Raw genomic sequence first — 17,573 nt, forward strand, 5'->3', positions numbered from 1 at the left:
GTTGACTTATACACAAACATAGCACATTTTCCAACAGATAAGTGCATGGACTAGATGAATTCTTGCACTCTCAGCTTAGTAACTTCCATTTAGGGTTAGTACAGGTGGCTCTACTTGTGGCAAACATTCTGTCATACAGTCTCATGGTTCATGGCTAATGGATCACCAGATTACCTGAACTGGCAATTCTGGTTGCCAGTAAAAACCTTCTCAGAGTGGGTTGAGGAGAAGCGTGCAAACCCGCAGGGTCTTCTTATGGCAAATGAATCAAATAATCCAAAGGTCACCACCATTTTGTCTTCAATTCCACCAATTCCTGTCTATACTCCTGCAAACTGAGAATGGAAATCGATTGCATGACTATAGTGAGTGATCTGTATTGTTAAAGAGGTCTGTGTTTTGTGGCTGGGAGAGGTTGTTTCCAGTAGTGATGGTGGCAAATTTTGAACCTGGGTTGAAGGGTGGGGAGAGTTCACAGATGATTCAGTGAATTGGGCTGGGAGGCACAGGACAGTTCTCATGCACCCAAACAAGAAAGCACACCACTGAGCACGCCTAGGAGCATCCAAGTCTTAAGGCTGAGGCCCATGAGGTCTCTCCTGCGTCCACTCAGCACTCCATTCTACCAGTCTCCATCTTCTAAGGGTAAATTTGCTTGTGAGAGGATGGCAGGAAGAACTGGGGATAACAGCATTGAGTTTATCAGTGCTTTCTCAAAGAAGAAGGAGGAGGAGGAGGAGGAGGAGGAGGAGAACCACAACTGTTTTTACAAGAATTTTCAGAGAAAACTTAGAAAAGAATAAAGTCATTATGAGGAAAGCTTGGAGGAAAAGGGAGGGGAGAGTTCAACCACAACTAATTTCCAGTGGCATCCCCATAGCAATCAAGATACATGCTCTGACATTGATAAAAGATGTCCTGGCAGCACAATGAACACCCCATTCTATAAATTTATCTGCTTTTACAGGAAGCCAGAGGCCCCTTTTACTTGTGTCATTTCTTCTGCATAGTGTAGTCTGGGGAATTATACATGAATGTACCACATAACCAGTGTGTTGCAGTGGCTAAAGTATTGAACTGGGAGTCAGGAGATCCAGGTTCTAGTCCCCACTTAGCCATGGAAACCCACTGGGTGACTTTGGGCCAGTTACAGACTCTCAGCCCAACTCTACCTCACAGGGTTGTTGTTCTTATGAAGATGAAATGGAGGAGGAGGATTATGTATGCCACCTTGGGTTCCTTGGAGGGAAAAAGGCAGGAAATAAATGGGAGGAGGAGGAGGAGGAGGAGGAGGAGGAGAAGAAGAAGAAGAAGAAGAAGAAGAAGAAGAAGAAGAAGAAGAAGAAGAAGAAGAAGAAGAAGAAGAAGAAGAAGAATCTTCTTTTGTAGAAAATAGTTAAGTGTCTGTTTTACCACATATACATAGCTTTGAAAGCCTTAGCTGGCTGTGGTTTCCAAATGTGTGTCCCCATAGCAGAGTAGACATATGACTTTCATACATGGTAACACACTTGGTTTTGCCCTACATTGAAATGGTCCTTATAAGAGGGCCAAAGAGTCATGTGAAATAAATCAGAAATGAACAAAACCAATTTCAGTTGTCCTTACTGAGCAATTGGGATTCACATTGTCTTCCCATAATTGGATTTTGCTTAACCAATCCTATTAGCATATAGGTTAAGAACTCACAATGGCAATGAATTAATTTAAAACCAAGTAGTCCAAATCTTCTAATTACTGTTCCTTAGGAGGCATTTAATCCTTCAAAGTTCAGGGAGGAGTTTGACTAATCAGCTCAAGTAACCTTTGCTTCTTTGGATGCCCCACCCCATTTCACAACAAAATAAGTACATTGCATAAAAATGGTGGGTCTTTAGTAGTGATAGGCAAACTCATCTTGATTGGTCAAAAATGACCTGATGATGGACCAGTGGTTGTAACAGTAGCAATGTCAGCCAGGACTCTCTCTCCCTCTCCTCCTATGTCCGATTCTTCATCCAGGCATCTAAATTGCTTAAATGCTGAGTCCAATGGGATCAGGAGTCCTGGAGATCTAACTTTTAGGCAGCTCTGGATGAGGGCTAACAAACTGAGACTCAATCCAGACAAGACGGAGGTACTGTTAGCGGGTGGTTCTTCTGTCCGGCGAGGTGATGTTTGCCCTGTCCTGGACGGGGTTGCACTCCCCCTAAAGGATCGGGTCCGTAGTTTGGGGGTGCTCTTGGATCCAGAACTGTCACTTGAGGCACAGGTGAACTCAGTGGCAAAGAGCACCTTTTATCAGCTCAGGCTGATATACCAGCTGCGCCCTTATCTGGACAGAGATAGCCTAGCTACAGTTATCCATGCTCTGATAACCTCTCGTTTGGATTACTGCAATGCGTTATACGTGGGGCTGCCTTTGAAAACGGTCCGGAAGCTTCAGCTGGTACAAAACAGGGCAGCACGCTTACTAACAGGGACTGGCCGACGAGACCACATTATGCCAGTCCTTTTCCAGCTTCATTGGCTGCCAGTCCAGGTCCGGGCCCGATTCAAAGTGCTGGTATTAATATTTAAAGCCCTAAACGGCTTGGGGCCAGGTTATCTGAAGGAACGCCTCCTCCCATATGTACCTGCCCGGACCCTAAGGTCATCTTCAGGGGTCCTTCTCCGTGAGCCCCTGCCAAAGGAAGTGAGGCAAGTGGCTACCAGGAGGAGGGCCTTCTCTGCTGTGGCACCCCGGCTGTGGAATGAGCTCCCTAAGGAGGTTCGCATGGCACCTACATTATATGCTTTTAGACGCCAGGTGAAGACCTTTTTATTCTCCCAACATTTTAACAATCTATAAATTTTAAATAACATGGTTTTAAATTTGTAATTTTGCATTGCTGCTGTTTTTATCTGGTTGAGTTTTTATATTGTATTTTATATTATGGTTTTATACTGTTGTTTCATACTTTGAATGGTTTTAATTTTTGTGAACCGCCCAGAGAGCTCCGGCTATTGGGCAGTATAGAAATGTAATAAATAAATAAATAAATAAATAAATAAATAAATAAAACTTTCCCAGAGCTTTGGCGACTAGTATTGCAGAAAGGAACAGGGAGACACCTGGTTGCCATTATTATTACTAATGACTTTGCTCCCTTATACCCCATGTTTGCTAGAAAAGAACAGAGTAGCAGGGGAAGGAAGGCTGGCTAACAGCAGTAGAGGTGGATCCCAATATAAAGTAGAACAAGCCCAGGTCCAAATTTTAAAGGTTGTGGGCTTACCTTATACTAGGGTAAGGCTTTTTGACTTCAGGACCATGTATTCTAGACTCTGCCAATGCAAACTTCAGCACTATCATTAGCCTTCTGGATAAAATGATGTCTTTCTTTCTAGTAATAAAACACAGATTTTATTATCTTTTTGTTCCTGTTATAAGTTTGTTCTGAATTTTACTGACCCTATAAAATCTGAAACCTAACTATATTATCCAGCTAAATTTGTGTAGTTTCTATTTTCTAAATTGGATCCATTGATGGAATTGCTATCAAAGAGTTAACTTTTGAAGTTACATTGAGTTGCTTTTGCGGTCTGGGGATTTTGCTATCTAACTCCATCCAGAAGGAGGAAGCAACATATAAGCCAAGTCCCCTATGAATCTCAGCCATAAAGAATCCAATTACATCAGAGTCACAATAAACATTATAAAATATCACCATACACAGCTTCTTCAGACTATACCACTTCAAAATGAAGGTGTTGGATGACAACATGTTTGAAATTGCCTACGCTTAAGTCCTGTTTATGCATTCATACAGTATATCCATGAAGGGGCCACAGACCTGTGCCTGAGGGCCCCAGCCTTCCATCCTGACCTTCCTCCATTGAGCAGAAAAGTATGAAGGGAGATTTTAAGCATATTCAGATAAATGCACATCATCATCATCGCCGCCACCGCCACAACAACAACTTCATTTCTATTGTGCCCCATAGCCAAAGCTCTTTGGGCAGTTTACAGTAATTCAGTCTCTCTTCAGACCTTCCCACTAAACAGGGGAAAGTTGGGGGTGGAGGGTGTGTTTCCAGGCCCTGCATCCCCATATCAGTCAACATGCTAAGCCATGGTTAGGCTGCTAACCCTAATCAGTAAATGGTTAGTGAGGAAGTTTCAACCATGTTATGTAGCCACCATGGTTAGGAATGGTTCACACAACATTATAAGCCATAATGTTTAGCTCAAAATGTTTAACCATTGAAGCCTGCATGTAGTCTGAACAGGACCGAACTCTCCAAAGATGAATGCCTGAGTAAGACTACAGAAAACCAGTATAAGAGAGAAAAGTATACTACCTTACTTTCCCTGCATGTTCATTCTTTATGGGCAGTGTGGGAAACATTATTTATCTGAGGGAACAGGCAATACCCCCTGCCTGAGACTCTGAATTGATACAGTCCCAGGAGTAGCCCCATGTGATATACCTTAACATGTAGTTGAGATATTAAGTATATATTTTGGAGATCCAGTGTTGTGTAGTGGCTAAAGTGTGGGACTTGGAGTCAGGAGATCTGGGTTCTAGTCCTCACTTGGCCATACTGGGTGACTTTGGGCCACTCACAGACTCTCAGGCCAACCTTCCTCACAGGGTTGTTGTTGTGAGGATAAAATGGAGAGGAGGAGGATTATGTATACCACCTTGAATTCCTTGGAGGAAAAAAGGCGGGATATAAATGCAATGATAAATAAATAAAAATAAAAGTCAAATATTATAGAAGCAGGCCAGGTGCAATTAATTTACTTCTGGCATATATGGTAGATTACTCACAAGAAGATGGGTACAGACTTCCACAAATACACAAAAAAAATCGAAAGAGTAAATATATAGAAGGGATGACCAGCCTTTCAATATTAGGATTCCAGTACCTGTGTGAGAAACAAAGAATTTTGGCTAGGGCACCTTTGTAAATTCCTGCATTACTGTGATGAGATAAAAGAATATGATTGCCTCCTATGTAACTATTAAAAGTACAGCAGTCCTAACATTGAAAAGTTGGCCATCATTGTCTGATCTGACCTGCACACAGACAGAGAGATACAGTTCATAGGAGTCACTTCTGTACGTTTCAGACCTCTCTGACTACACATCCATCTTTAATTCCTAAAGTTCTTTGATGGAAATGAAATTACTTTGAAAAAATGGGCATGCTGCCTGTGTTATTCCATCAAAAAGACATAATGACTTTTTCCTCCAAGAACATAAAGAGGGTAGTTTTGCTCGCACAAATGAGATTTCAGAAAATTCTGCTATTTACAAAATTACTTCAAACTTAATTAGGGCTTGACAGGTACAGTTTTACTCATACTTAATATGCCTCATAGAGAGAACAAATGAAAGCAAAAAAAAAAGTATATTCTTATTTAATTAATAATTGGAGGATCACGGAAGGTACTCTGAAATGCTGAAGTATTATAGATGTCCTAAAACTATACACTATGGAAATTGATTTGCAAGACAGACAGAATTCTAGGTAGCCCTGAAAAATTGCTATTCAGTCCCAATCCCAGACAAGAGGAGAATGGAGGAAATATCCCAGCAATAAGCTTTTGCACGACCTGCCTTAGACATTTGGCTGCCTGAGACAGAGCAGGAAATGGTGTCCCTCACCCACACAAGTCAAGGTGAATAGGAGCCAAAGAAAGGCAAATTGTTTTGGCACATAAGACTGAAAATCCCACATGTTTACCTTGACAGTAATCATGCAATAGCAACAAATTAAATAACAAGCTGCTAACATTTAATCACACCCAAAATCATCTGCCTGATGCTGCCACCCACTCTGCCTCATGGTTGGGCCAGCCCTGTATTGATGTTTTATATAGACACACATTGAGTTCACATCTGCAAATTATTTCCCTGAAATGGAGTTAGCAAGGCCCTCTCCTTTGCCCTATGCCCATCTCCCTACTGCCACTCCTGATACCCAGGGACAGGTAATGCTCATGTGGAAAGGAATCACATGGCTTCTCACTAGAGCAGTGGGATCCAACCAAGCAGAGGCAGCACTGCAGGAGGCAGTATGGGATGGTTGTATCTAGACTGCTAGTGATGCCATCACTCCAGAAGATCCTGAGTGGAAAACATAAAGGGAATTGCATTCATGACTGTGCTGAAGGCAGTGTAGTTCTGCCATTTCTCTCCAGCTGCTGCCATTCTGAAAATTATTTCCACCCTGGCCGGACCTTTGTGAAATCTAAGCAGCCATGCTATGGAACTGCAGTGCAAACCAATATAGTCAATGGACATTCTAACTAGAGTTGCTTTGTACATGCTTTTCTCTTACTGAGTGAGTTAGGGCAAGTATTGCCTGGATGAATTAGATCCATCAGCACTCCAGGGAGCTCATAAGGGGTTGTGTCTCATGTTGGTTAAACTTAAACCCTGTTCATTTCAATGAGTCAACTCTAAGTAGGATTAACATTGGAAAGCAATCTTTCCCAGTCTCTACCTATTGGCTGCTACTTTTTAAAGAAATCATCTAAGTAGGTGGCCATCACCAAACCTTGTGGCAGTGAATTCCATAACATGTGGTGCATGAAGAAACTCTTCATTTTATTTGCCAAGAACTTACTGCTAATACATTTTATTGAAATATGCCCAATCAGACTTAGAGTAGGTCCATCAAAAATTACTTAAGTTGATTTAAATAAATTGACTCTAAGTTTGGATGGAACCACTAATGTTTTTAGAGGAGGAGACAGAGCAACACAGAGAGACACAAAAATGAGGAGAAAGGGTGATACTTGTTCCACATTGTCCTAGATTTCCATCAAATTTCATCTAAAGCAACATTCCAGCTGACGTGGTTCCTATTTAGGTAAAAGATCTAAGGAATTTTAAGGGAAGCCAAATCAGTTTCAATGAAAATGAGAGAAATTTCTCAGTTCTGTTTCATGCATTACTAGTAAATATTTTAGTACTGTTAAATAATAAATAGATGTAAGAGGTTCTTCTGTTATTTCTTTTTGGGATCTTTTAATTGAAAAGAGGATCTCACACAAAATGAAATCCCACATATGATGTTTTCTTTTCTGTGAGGCAGATGTGGTGGTGTGGTGGTGGCCATGTGTGGTGGCCATCATTTTCTCTCATAATGCCACAGAATTACTCTGGGTCTAGGGCATTGCAGAGGTTGCAAAATGGCACCCAGGCTGCTCAAAACATTTGCTCCTGCAGCTGCCATCTGCAGTGGCAGAGGAGGGAAAATCTTGAGAAAACAGAAAGTGTGCTATTGCCATTGTTAATTGTGAGCTCCACTCCTGAGAAACTGTTGGATAATTTCTCCTCTGCCTGGAGATTTTTAGTGACATTGGCCTTAGCTAGACTTGAGGTTTATCCCAGGATCATCCCGGGGTCATCCTTGTTCATGTAAATAACACACAGGATATCCCGGGAGCAGGCAGGGACGACCCCAGGACGATCCCGGGATAAACCTTAAGTCTAGCTAAGGCCATTGTCTCTCTGCCCACAAATTAAAGTGGAGAATTTTGAGAGACCATTTGCACACAGCTTTGAGTTATTTATTTATTTTGTTGTCATTGTCGTTGTTTCTAGCTAGTGACTAGAGCTGCCTGAAATTATTTCCTGCTCTCCTATAGGCAGGTAGAACTGGGACTGCGGGCTATGTGTGTGTGTGCGTGTGCATTTTTGTGTGAGTGTAGGGGTGATTGCCCTTGCTAGCCACTGGCTTTTCTCTCTCTATCCAGATGACATCCCAACTTCCTCTCAGCCAATCAGCACTCTAGCTGTTATCCCCTTCCCTTCTGCCAGTGGCACAGGGTAGGGGTGGTGGTGGAAGAAATAGGAAATGAGACATGGGGTGGAGTCAAGGAATGCCAAATGGTTAAGCCTTGTACTGCTGGATTTCCATCAGGTATTTTCACTAGGGGTGTGCACGGACCCCCCGCTCTGCCCCGCGGGCCGATCCGAAAATTTCGGATCGTCCCGCTCCGCTCCGCCCATGCTCCACTCCTCTTCGCCATGGAGCTCCGGCTCCGAATTGGAGCTCCGCAGTGGAGGGGAGTGGCGCCAGGTAAGGCCGGGAGAGGAGGGCGGGGGGGTTACCGGACCCTGCTGCCGTCGCCGCCCGTGCAGCGATGGCGGCAGAGCCCGGTAAGGGACCAAGGGAGAGGGGGGCCTTACCTGCCTCCATCCGCGGTCCGTCAGCTTCTTCAATTGAGCTCGCGGTTCAACCGCCCAGACTTCCTGGTTGAACCGCGGGCTCAATTGAAGAAGCTGACGGACCGCAGACGGAGGCAGGTAAGGGAGAGGAGGGCGGGGGTTTACCATGCCCTGCCGCCGTTGCCGCCCGTGCGGTGACAGCGGTAGAGCCTGGTAAGGGACCAAGGGGGAGGGGGGCCTTACCTGCCTCCGTCCGCGGTCCGTCGGCTTCTTCAATTGAGCCCTCGGTTCAACCAGGAAGTCTGGGCCGCAAATGCAGCCTAGACTTCCTAGTTGAACCACGGGCTCAATTGAAGAAGCCGACGGACCGCGGATGGACACAGGTAAGGGAGAGGAGGGGGGGTTACCGGGCCCTGCCGCTGTCGCCGCATGGGCGACAGCGGCAGGGCCCGGTAAAACCCACTTACCTTTCCGGCGGAGCTCCGGATTGAGGCAAAGGATCCGCCTTCACCTCGATCCTCTTCACCACGCTCCGCCGGCCCCCCAATCCTCTTCGCCTCCGCCTTAAGGACAGGCGAAGCCCCCCGCTCCGCTTCTAATTCGCCGGTCCAATTAGAAGCGGAGCACATCCCTAATTTTCACTCAAGCATGAGGAGGCAACTCTGACTCGGCATGCACAATATCTCACAGGTACGAGTGTCTTTGAATGTTTTTGTGGTTTTAAATTTTATTTTTTTGTAGTTTTAAATGTTTGTATATTGTTTTTAAGTGTTTTTATCCTATGTAAACTGCCCAGAGAGTTTCGGCTATGGGCTTGTATACAAACGCAATAAATAAATAAATATTCAAGCTGTTGACTGATAGGTCCCAGAGCCCTGGGGTTCAATAGTCATGTCTGCATTCCAGTGGGCTCCTGCCCTTCGACACTTGCCACACATACGCTGGTCCCGTTGTCCAAGGTGCATTGTGGTTTGAAAGGGGGCTGGTGTTAGGGTTGAAAAAAATATTTCCCAGCTTTTGTATGAACAATTCAACCATAACGAACCACTCTAGGTTTTGTGACTCATCTAGAGAGAGGTTTAGAATTGATTTTGGAGCAGATTGCATTCACCTTGAAGGAACAACTGATCTGTAGTATCATCACATGAGCCCACACACCAGGCCAAAAGGTGCATGGTACAATCCCAACAATGTTAAGAACTTTTTTTGTCACACTGGATTCACTGGGAGAATTCAACACTTTTTTTTAAGCTGCCCCATTTAATTATTTCATTTATATACTTCCTGGATGTTCAAAGAGCAAACATGAACAATTTTTTTCAAAGAACAAATCATTTGATCCTCAGAAGAACGAATGGCCTTCACCTCACCCTGCTTAGAATGCTTCTTGCTATCTGGAAAACAGCAGTAAAAGCAAAAGAAATAATTTCCACATTATGTTCATGTAACTAGGGGTTTCTTTAGATTAAGGGGAAATTGTGTTGCCTTAGCGAAGCTTTACTTCCGGCAATCTCCTACACAATTGTAATGGGCTGCATTACATGGACAGAGACAGGCGACCACGTGGCCTATACTCCACAGCCCCCCAACTCGATTCGTCTCCACCTTTGTCAGAGGCGAATCAGGCCACTCCGCTATCGCTTCTATGAAGCGAAGCAGAGCACAGCCCTACTTTGTAGTGCAACTTGTGTGAAGAGCCCCTGGGATGTGTGTTGTTTTGGGGGTTATTTGCAGTGTAGTTACTTGTATACACAAGTAAGTACATGTAAATCGTTTAGGAACCTGATGCAAGATTAACAGCTGTACATTCTGATTTTTATTTAATTACTTTATTACATTTCTGTTCCACCCAATAACAGAAGCTCTTTGGGAATTTCACAACAGTCCTAGGTGTCTTGCTTTGTCTGCATATTTAAAATAAACAGATATTACAAGGACACTGTAAGCCTCTACTACTCTCATGTCTGAAAGAAACTAGGGCCATAAGTTCTGCCCCTGGACTTCTCAATGCTTAGGGAAGTGAAGAAGTTTTTAAGACTATGAATTATCTGAAAAAATTAAATATACTGCCTTTTTTTAACTACAGGTTCACTGCATTTGGAAATTTCCATTAAAATTGCCATTTATCAAACATATCACCTTTGGCAAAACGTGCGTTTCAATTTAACATGCAATTCTTTGGCTTATTTAAATGTTGTCAGTGTTAATATTGCCCCTTAAAGCTTTTTGCTAGAGATATTTGAAAGAGGCCCATCTGCCAAATTCTAGATTAGGCACATGAGGGATTGGGTATGCTGTGGTCCTAGATATTATACAATGAATATAAACCCAGCATTGGACATTTCCATTTAATAATTAAAAACAAATAAAAAGAATGTTAACCTCATTAAGTAAAATGTCAGAGTAAATTTCCATCTGCCATTTGGCTCAGTATATTCTGACTTGGTCTGATTCAATCTAAGAAAGCTGTCTATATCCAGGGACCGGGAAAACCTGGGTTCAAATCCTTGTGCAGTCATAACAGTCTTTTCTGGAATTTGGCAGCAAACCCTTCACCTACTACATTTCTGTGAGCCAGATTGCTGGTCCAGGCACAGGAACATAACCAGTTCCTGGTTATGGAACTGGCACAGGAACCTGAAAGGTTTGGCAGCTGAGCCCAAGGAGGCCCCTCCTCCATGATGGATTCAAGCAGGGAAAGGGGGAGAGTACAGCCTCTTCCAGACTAAGAGTTGGAAATTGCCCATGTGTAGTTAGCCAGAGAGAGAGGGAGAGAGAGAGGGTAGTGGATTGGATCTAATCCTGACCTTAACCCTGTTCAGGTGTACAAGGTAAACACAGGTTCAAAGCTCTGCACAATCAGGAACCTGTTAAGGCAGAATTCCCAATTCACAATGCATGGTTCTGTGGTCATGTGATAGGCCCTCTTGTTGTGGTTCCCATCCAACTTAGGGTGACCATATGACTGGTTTTGCCCAGATTTGTCTGGGTTTTTGATGACAAATCCGGGAGGGGGAGGGGAAATCCGGATTCCTCCAAAGAGCAGCTCTAATGGAAATTAACAAAAATGCTTATAACTCCATCATTTTTTAAGATAAAGACATAAAACTTGGCACGATGGTAGCTCTTAGGAAGGGCTTTAGTCATACCAAACTTGAAATAGATCTGTTCATCCATTGATTTTTTAGGAATTTTTTAAAATTGAGGTTTTAAAATTATTATTTTTAAACTGTCATTTTTAAAGATAAAGTGCTGAAAGTTGGCACCATGATAGCTTTTAGGTAGAGCTTTAGCCATACCAAATTTGAAACAGATCTGTTCATCCATTGATTTTTAGAAATTTTTTAAAATTTGAGGATTTAATTTTTTTTAAAAAAAGTTATTTTAAAAGATAAAGAGATGAAATTTGGCACCATGATTGCTCTTAACAAGGACTTTAGCTATGCCAAGTTTGAAACAGATCTGTCCATCCATTGAGTTTTAGGATTTTTTTTAAAGTCTGAAGTTTTAAAATTATTATTTTTAAATGACATTTTTAAAGATAAAGGGCTGAAAGTTGGCACCATGATAGCTCTTAAGGAGAGATTTAGCCATGCCAAGTTTGAATCAGATCTGTTCATCCATATATATTTTTAGGATTTTTTAAAAAGTTCAAAATTTTAAAATTATTGTGTTTTAAAACTGCTGGAGCCATATCCTTCAAACTCAGGTTGTCAAACCTCTTCTTTGGGGTGTTGCATATTGAGCAGTTTCAGCCCTTGGCATTAAGTGGATCTCCAGTCTTCAGGTAAGAAGTCCTGGGCAAGCAGGGTACCTTTCCTGTTGCAGGAATTTGGTGTGCAGTCGGGTACTTGGAGCTCAGCAGAGGCAAGGCATCTGCAAATCAAAATGTGGGAAAGGAGAGGTCAGTCAAAGCAGCCCACAGGGCAAAACAGAATGGGCCAGAAGCCTTTTTCTCAAAATTCCACATCATGGGCGATGAAGGGTCATCTTTAGAGAAAAACTCTCATGACCAACAGTATGGTGCCAGTTGAGAGAGAGGCTCTCTTCTTTGCAGATGCCCTGTTGCTGTGAATGTTGGAACCTGGCATATCATTGCTTTGCTTCGCTACCACTTCCCTTCCACTTCACTTTGTACACTTGTGAGCTAGGCTCTGACTGCACTGCTGGGATGCAATGCAGAACATTTGAAGTGCATACCAGAGAAAAGTAGATAGATTTGTGGCTTTGGCTGGCTGGCATATCTCTTAGAGACAGGGTTAGACTGAAGACACAACTCAGAGATGGCTGTAGCTGAGCCCTGAGAGGCTGCTGTACCACACAGAGCCTTTTTAAGAGTGTCTCAGAGTCCAGTTTTGGTGCAGGCAGAGGCGGCTGGTGGTTGAGTTTTTTTAAAAAACAAGAGTCACTGGATGCAACCAAACTATAAGCTGTTGCCCTACCCCCAGCCACAGGGCACAAGTGCACAGCCTGGCTGGACCGTTGGGAGACTTTGGCAGAGAGAGAGGGGGGTGGGGAATTATTTGAGGCTGGAAATGTTGGTAGGCTGGCATAAGGCAGAGAGAGGCTGAAGGCAACCCAGATGCACCTGTAGCTTGGCCCTGAGGCTGGCTTGCCACGCAGAGTGTTTTAAGAGTGTATCAAAGTTATGCAGAAAGATAGGAGGTGAAGGCGGTTGGTGGCAGAGTTTTTCAAAGTATTGGGCAAAAGGCGGGAAATAATAATAATAATAATAATAATAATAATAATAATAATAATGTAAGAGTCACCAGACATGACCAAGCAATAACCTGTGATAAGCAATATCCCTAGCCACAAGTGTGCAGCCTAGCTGGACCATTGGGAGACTTTGGGGGAGAGAAAGAGAGAGAGAGATTGTTTGAGGCTGGAGGCTTTGGTTTGTCTGCAATGACTTAGAGTGAGAGACAACAGAGGCTGCACAGACAACCCAGAGACATCTATTGTAACTTAGCCCCATGGTGCTGGCATGAAAAGCAGGGCATTAGGAAGAGGGTCTCAGCGTCGCATGTTTGTGCAGGAAGTAGACAGGAGTCCAAAGTCTGGATGTGTGAAGTGGTGCCAACGCACAAGCCTTGAGAAGCTGATGTATATAAGTGAGAAGTGTGAATGGGCAAAGTAGTGTTCACTACCACAACACCCACCATAATGTTAGAGTAGAGAAACTTGTGACAATTATACACAAGCTTTTCTAAAAAATTGAAATTAAAAAAAGCCAGCCAGCCGGCCGGCCAGTAGCAAACCCTGTTAACAACAACAACAGCTTGCAATGAGTGAAGATACAGTCAGAAAAGATATTTGAGGGAAGGGGAGAATGTAACACACAGAGTATAGCAAAAGCTTCAAAGTACAGCAAAACCTACAAAAGTAGGAATGAGTAAAGTTAATTTCAGATACATTGAATCTCTCACTTGTTCTTTATTTCAGTGATTTTAACATTAAGATGTTATGTAGAAGAAATTTGTCTTAAATGTGTGCTGTAAAATCAGACATGTGACCAAGGCTATGTTCGGGTGGGCACGCCCCCTTGGTGCTGGACACGCCCCCTTGGGGGTGACCATGTTGTCCTCCTTTTTGGTTTCCAAAATATGGTCACCCTAATCCAACTCCCCACCATGTGGTTCCCATACCCACCCATTCTTCCGTGCATGTGTGAACAGGCCCTACATGTTCCTGGGTTGTTGCTTTTTAATGGTGGATTCTCTACGCTTTTATCACATAATTTATCTCTCAGAGGTGTTTTAGGTTAACTGCAATGATCCTGAGAAGAGGAAGAAGAAAATACTGTGTATCATAAATATGTACCTTTGAACCAGAATTGGCTTTCTCCTTGTCTTTCAGAAACAACCTAGATGTGAAATATATTGGGTAATGTAATTAATATGCTCCTTTTTTATGCAAATACCAGACAAGATGAAGCCTCAACAACCTTGAAAGCACTGGGGGAGGGGAGAAAAGTTTAACGCTTTGGCTGGGTTCACACAACATGACAACCCACATTCAAATTTAAGTATGGGTTGAGTATGAGTTGTCATTGAACAGAAGGGTGCTGTTGTAACATGGGTTGTTGGGTTGTATGAACTCAACCACACTGACAAACCATGCTTCATTAAACACAAAAACCCCACGAAAAGAACCCATGGTTTGTTGTTGTATTGTGAACTCTATGTTGTTCATAGTTAATACACCATGGTTTGTTAGTGCACCTGGGTTTACACATTTCTACAACAACCCATGGTTCAATAACAACCTACACTCAACCCATACTCAACCATGAGTGTGGGTTGTCATGTCGTGTGAACCCAGCCTTTTTCTCCTTGCTGAAGCTTCCATTTACATGTCAAGGGAAACTCACATTGGCAACAATGGATGCATCCCCTGTAATGCAAATTGCAATTTCAGAGATAAGATTTTTATTGCAAATATGGCAGGGAGTGAAAGAGTTAAGCTTCCCCTCCCTGCCCCCATGATTCCAAGGCTATGCAGGCTTTCCTATGGCTGCTATTTACATAACAAAAGCACACTGGTGGCATTCTTGCAATTGTCCTCATGCCTAGTTTGGCTCTCAAAGTAGGGTTTAAGTAGAATAGAATAGAGCTAGGCCAAGTGGTTGATCAGTGGAAAGAGAGCTGAATGAATGGTTGGCTTTAAATTTAAACTCAGATCTAACTTTATTGTACAGTCAGGCAAATCACTTTCTCAAAACACTGATACCTCATGTCAAATGCGGAAAAGGTTTTTCCCAGAGGATAATTATGAAGATGGATAGGGTACTATACATGTTACAGATACTATCATTCTCTTCCCTTACTGCTGCTACCTGAAACATAACATAATATTAAGTAAAAGGTGGTTATCTTCCACTACTTAGCAACAATCTGGAGCTCTACAAAACCATCTGATTTTTTATTGGGTCATCTATACTAAGTAGTTTTAAATTAGCAGGAAATGTACCATTGTAACAACAGCATGCATTTGCCTTTTTACAAAAGTGTTTAATGAGATTCTACAGGAGCATCCGGGGAATCTACTTATTGTAAACTGATTGTTATATTTACAGTTGCTAACACAGGTCTACACAGAATGAATGCAAGTGACTCTTTGCTTGCGACAAACACTTGGAAAGTGGGAAGGATTAGATGAGGAGGTGAAACTTTCTCATCATTAAATTTAGCAAAGATTACTCACCCTTAAGAGCATACTACAGGGTTTTTACTTTTAATTAAGTTTTAACTGCTGTTTATGGAAATTCTCCTCTAAATCAGTATCAAACATGTCCTAAAGCCATTCATACATAACCACTAATTCATTCTGTGCTTGACAATCTGGCTGCCGGAGCACTGTCAGCAAAATAGCTGATTATACTAGATTTGGTTGAGGCTCATTTGCAATTTCTGATTAAACTGCTTTTATTGTACTGGATTGTAATGCTAATCAGAATTAGCTAGGTGCTGAAACATGACCAACATTTATCAGGGAATGAGGTTTTTAAGGAGATCAGAACCAAAGTCTAAATGGGACTAACCTGAGGTCTGTTTATTAAGATTAGCACTAGAGCAAAACAAATTTGCAGTGCAAGGAATTTTCTAATTTTGAGATTTCATTTTAGAAGACTTTGGAAGGGGTGGGGAAAGCAACTGGAGGTTTCAAAGGCACGAGTTTGTGATTAAATTAAAACGATACAAGGCTCTTAGGTAAACATTTGCACATCCTGTACTATTTATGCTTAAACAATAAGGACTTTGTTCTGCACATTGCAGACTAAATCAGGATCTGGACCTATTAGAATAAAAATTCTCAGTTCAAGGTAAGCTGGATATGATTAAAATAAGCAGTTAATTACTGTTGGCTTTTAAGCGCAAGATGTCATGGAGTGTCAGACAGAAAAGTATTTTGTTGTTTAAGACAATGTGCCAGAATCTAGGCTGTTTCGACACCTGTCTTTTCCCCCGGGATCGTCCCAGGATCATCCCTGTGCATGCAAAAGACACACAAGGGATTCCAGGAGCAGGCAGGGACGATCCCTTCATTTTCCTGGGATAACCCAGGAAGGGCTATAGTTTACCATTTTCCCAATATGCCTGTCATAAACATGTTAAGGTAAATTCCCACTTATTATTTAGCTCATATTTAATATTCTGCAATTCCTGATAAAGTTGCAAATGACAAATTGGGTTCCAAGAGATTTCAACTCCTTCTTTAGAGACGTTTGTTGCATTTTATGGAGAGCCTTGCTAGACCTACCTTAAAATCCAGGCATGTTGAGGGGCCAGCTCGCGCTAGAAGTAGCGTGGGCTGTCGCTCCTATCCACACGTCCGACACAACAGGGTAAAGGAAAGCCCCGTCACGTTGGTCATTTTGTTTCATATGTTAAAGGGGCCGGGTGTGCAGGAGCACACCAGCGAACAAGGTAGGGTTTTTCTAATTAAAAACAGGGGTCCCCACCCCCCTGCCCCCGATTTCCCCACCCTGGCCATGACTCCCCCCCCCCGCGCGATCTCTGATCCCCCCATCCCCCGCGATCTCCGATCCCACGCGATCTCTGATTCCCCCCATCCCCCTCGATCTCCAATTCCCCCCAATTACCCACCCTGCCCTGAAGGCCGCAGTGCTCCTGCAGAGAGCTGCGTGCCATCCACCGGTTTTCTCAGCTACTCGCGAGTAAATGCAGTAGCCGGGAAAAGCGGTGGAACTGACTACACGCCCACGCTCATGTATACTGGGAAATACTGGGCCACAACCGGTGCCGGTTATCCCAGGCCAAGGGAGGGTTACCCATGCCTGAGCCCAGGATCCCCTGTGCATCATCTGGATGCACAGCGACGAGCCCAGGCCTTGCACCAGGCTAAACCCTGGTCTAGCAACGGCCCTAGTTAGTTCTAATAGGATGCCTAGGCGATAATTTGGACCCACATAAAAGCTTTACTGGCCTCCCACTCAATGGCACAAGAATCAATAGTACCCTTGTTCATTTTAAAATACTCGACTAACTCTGATTTATATACTCCTCATTATTTAGAAGAGGAACATTAATGTTCGCAAGTTGCCAGACATATGCTCACATTCGATTTGTGCAACCTTCCTGATTCGATTTGGGTTTGAGTTTTGTATAGTGCCCCTATCATTAGCAAATGTATTGCAAAATTAACTTTGCAACTATGAATATAAAACAACCTGGACATGCAGCTCAGTCCTAAGACCAATTGAACCATGCACTTAAAGCTGCAATCCTACTTACTCCAGTGCCCTTGCTGACCATTAGTGCAGCCCCCACTGCTGCCACCATGCCACTGAAATTTGTTGGCATGGTGGTGTGGCAACAACAACAACAGCCATAACCACAGCAGAGGCTTAAAAGAGAAACAATTACTTTGAAAACAAGCTAAATTTATCTCTTTTAAGCC

The sequence above is a fragment of the Elgaria multicarinata genome, chromosome 10 (assembly GCF_023053635.1).
Source record: "Elgaria multicarinata webbii isolate HBS135686 ecotype San Diego chromosome 10, rElgMul1.1.pri, whole genome shotgun sequence".
NCBI lineage: Eukaryota > Metazoa > Chordata > Lepidosauria > Squamata > Anguidae > Elgaria > Elgaria multicarinata.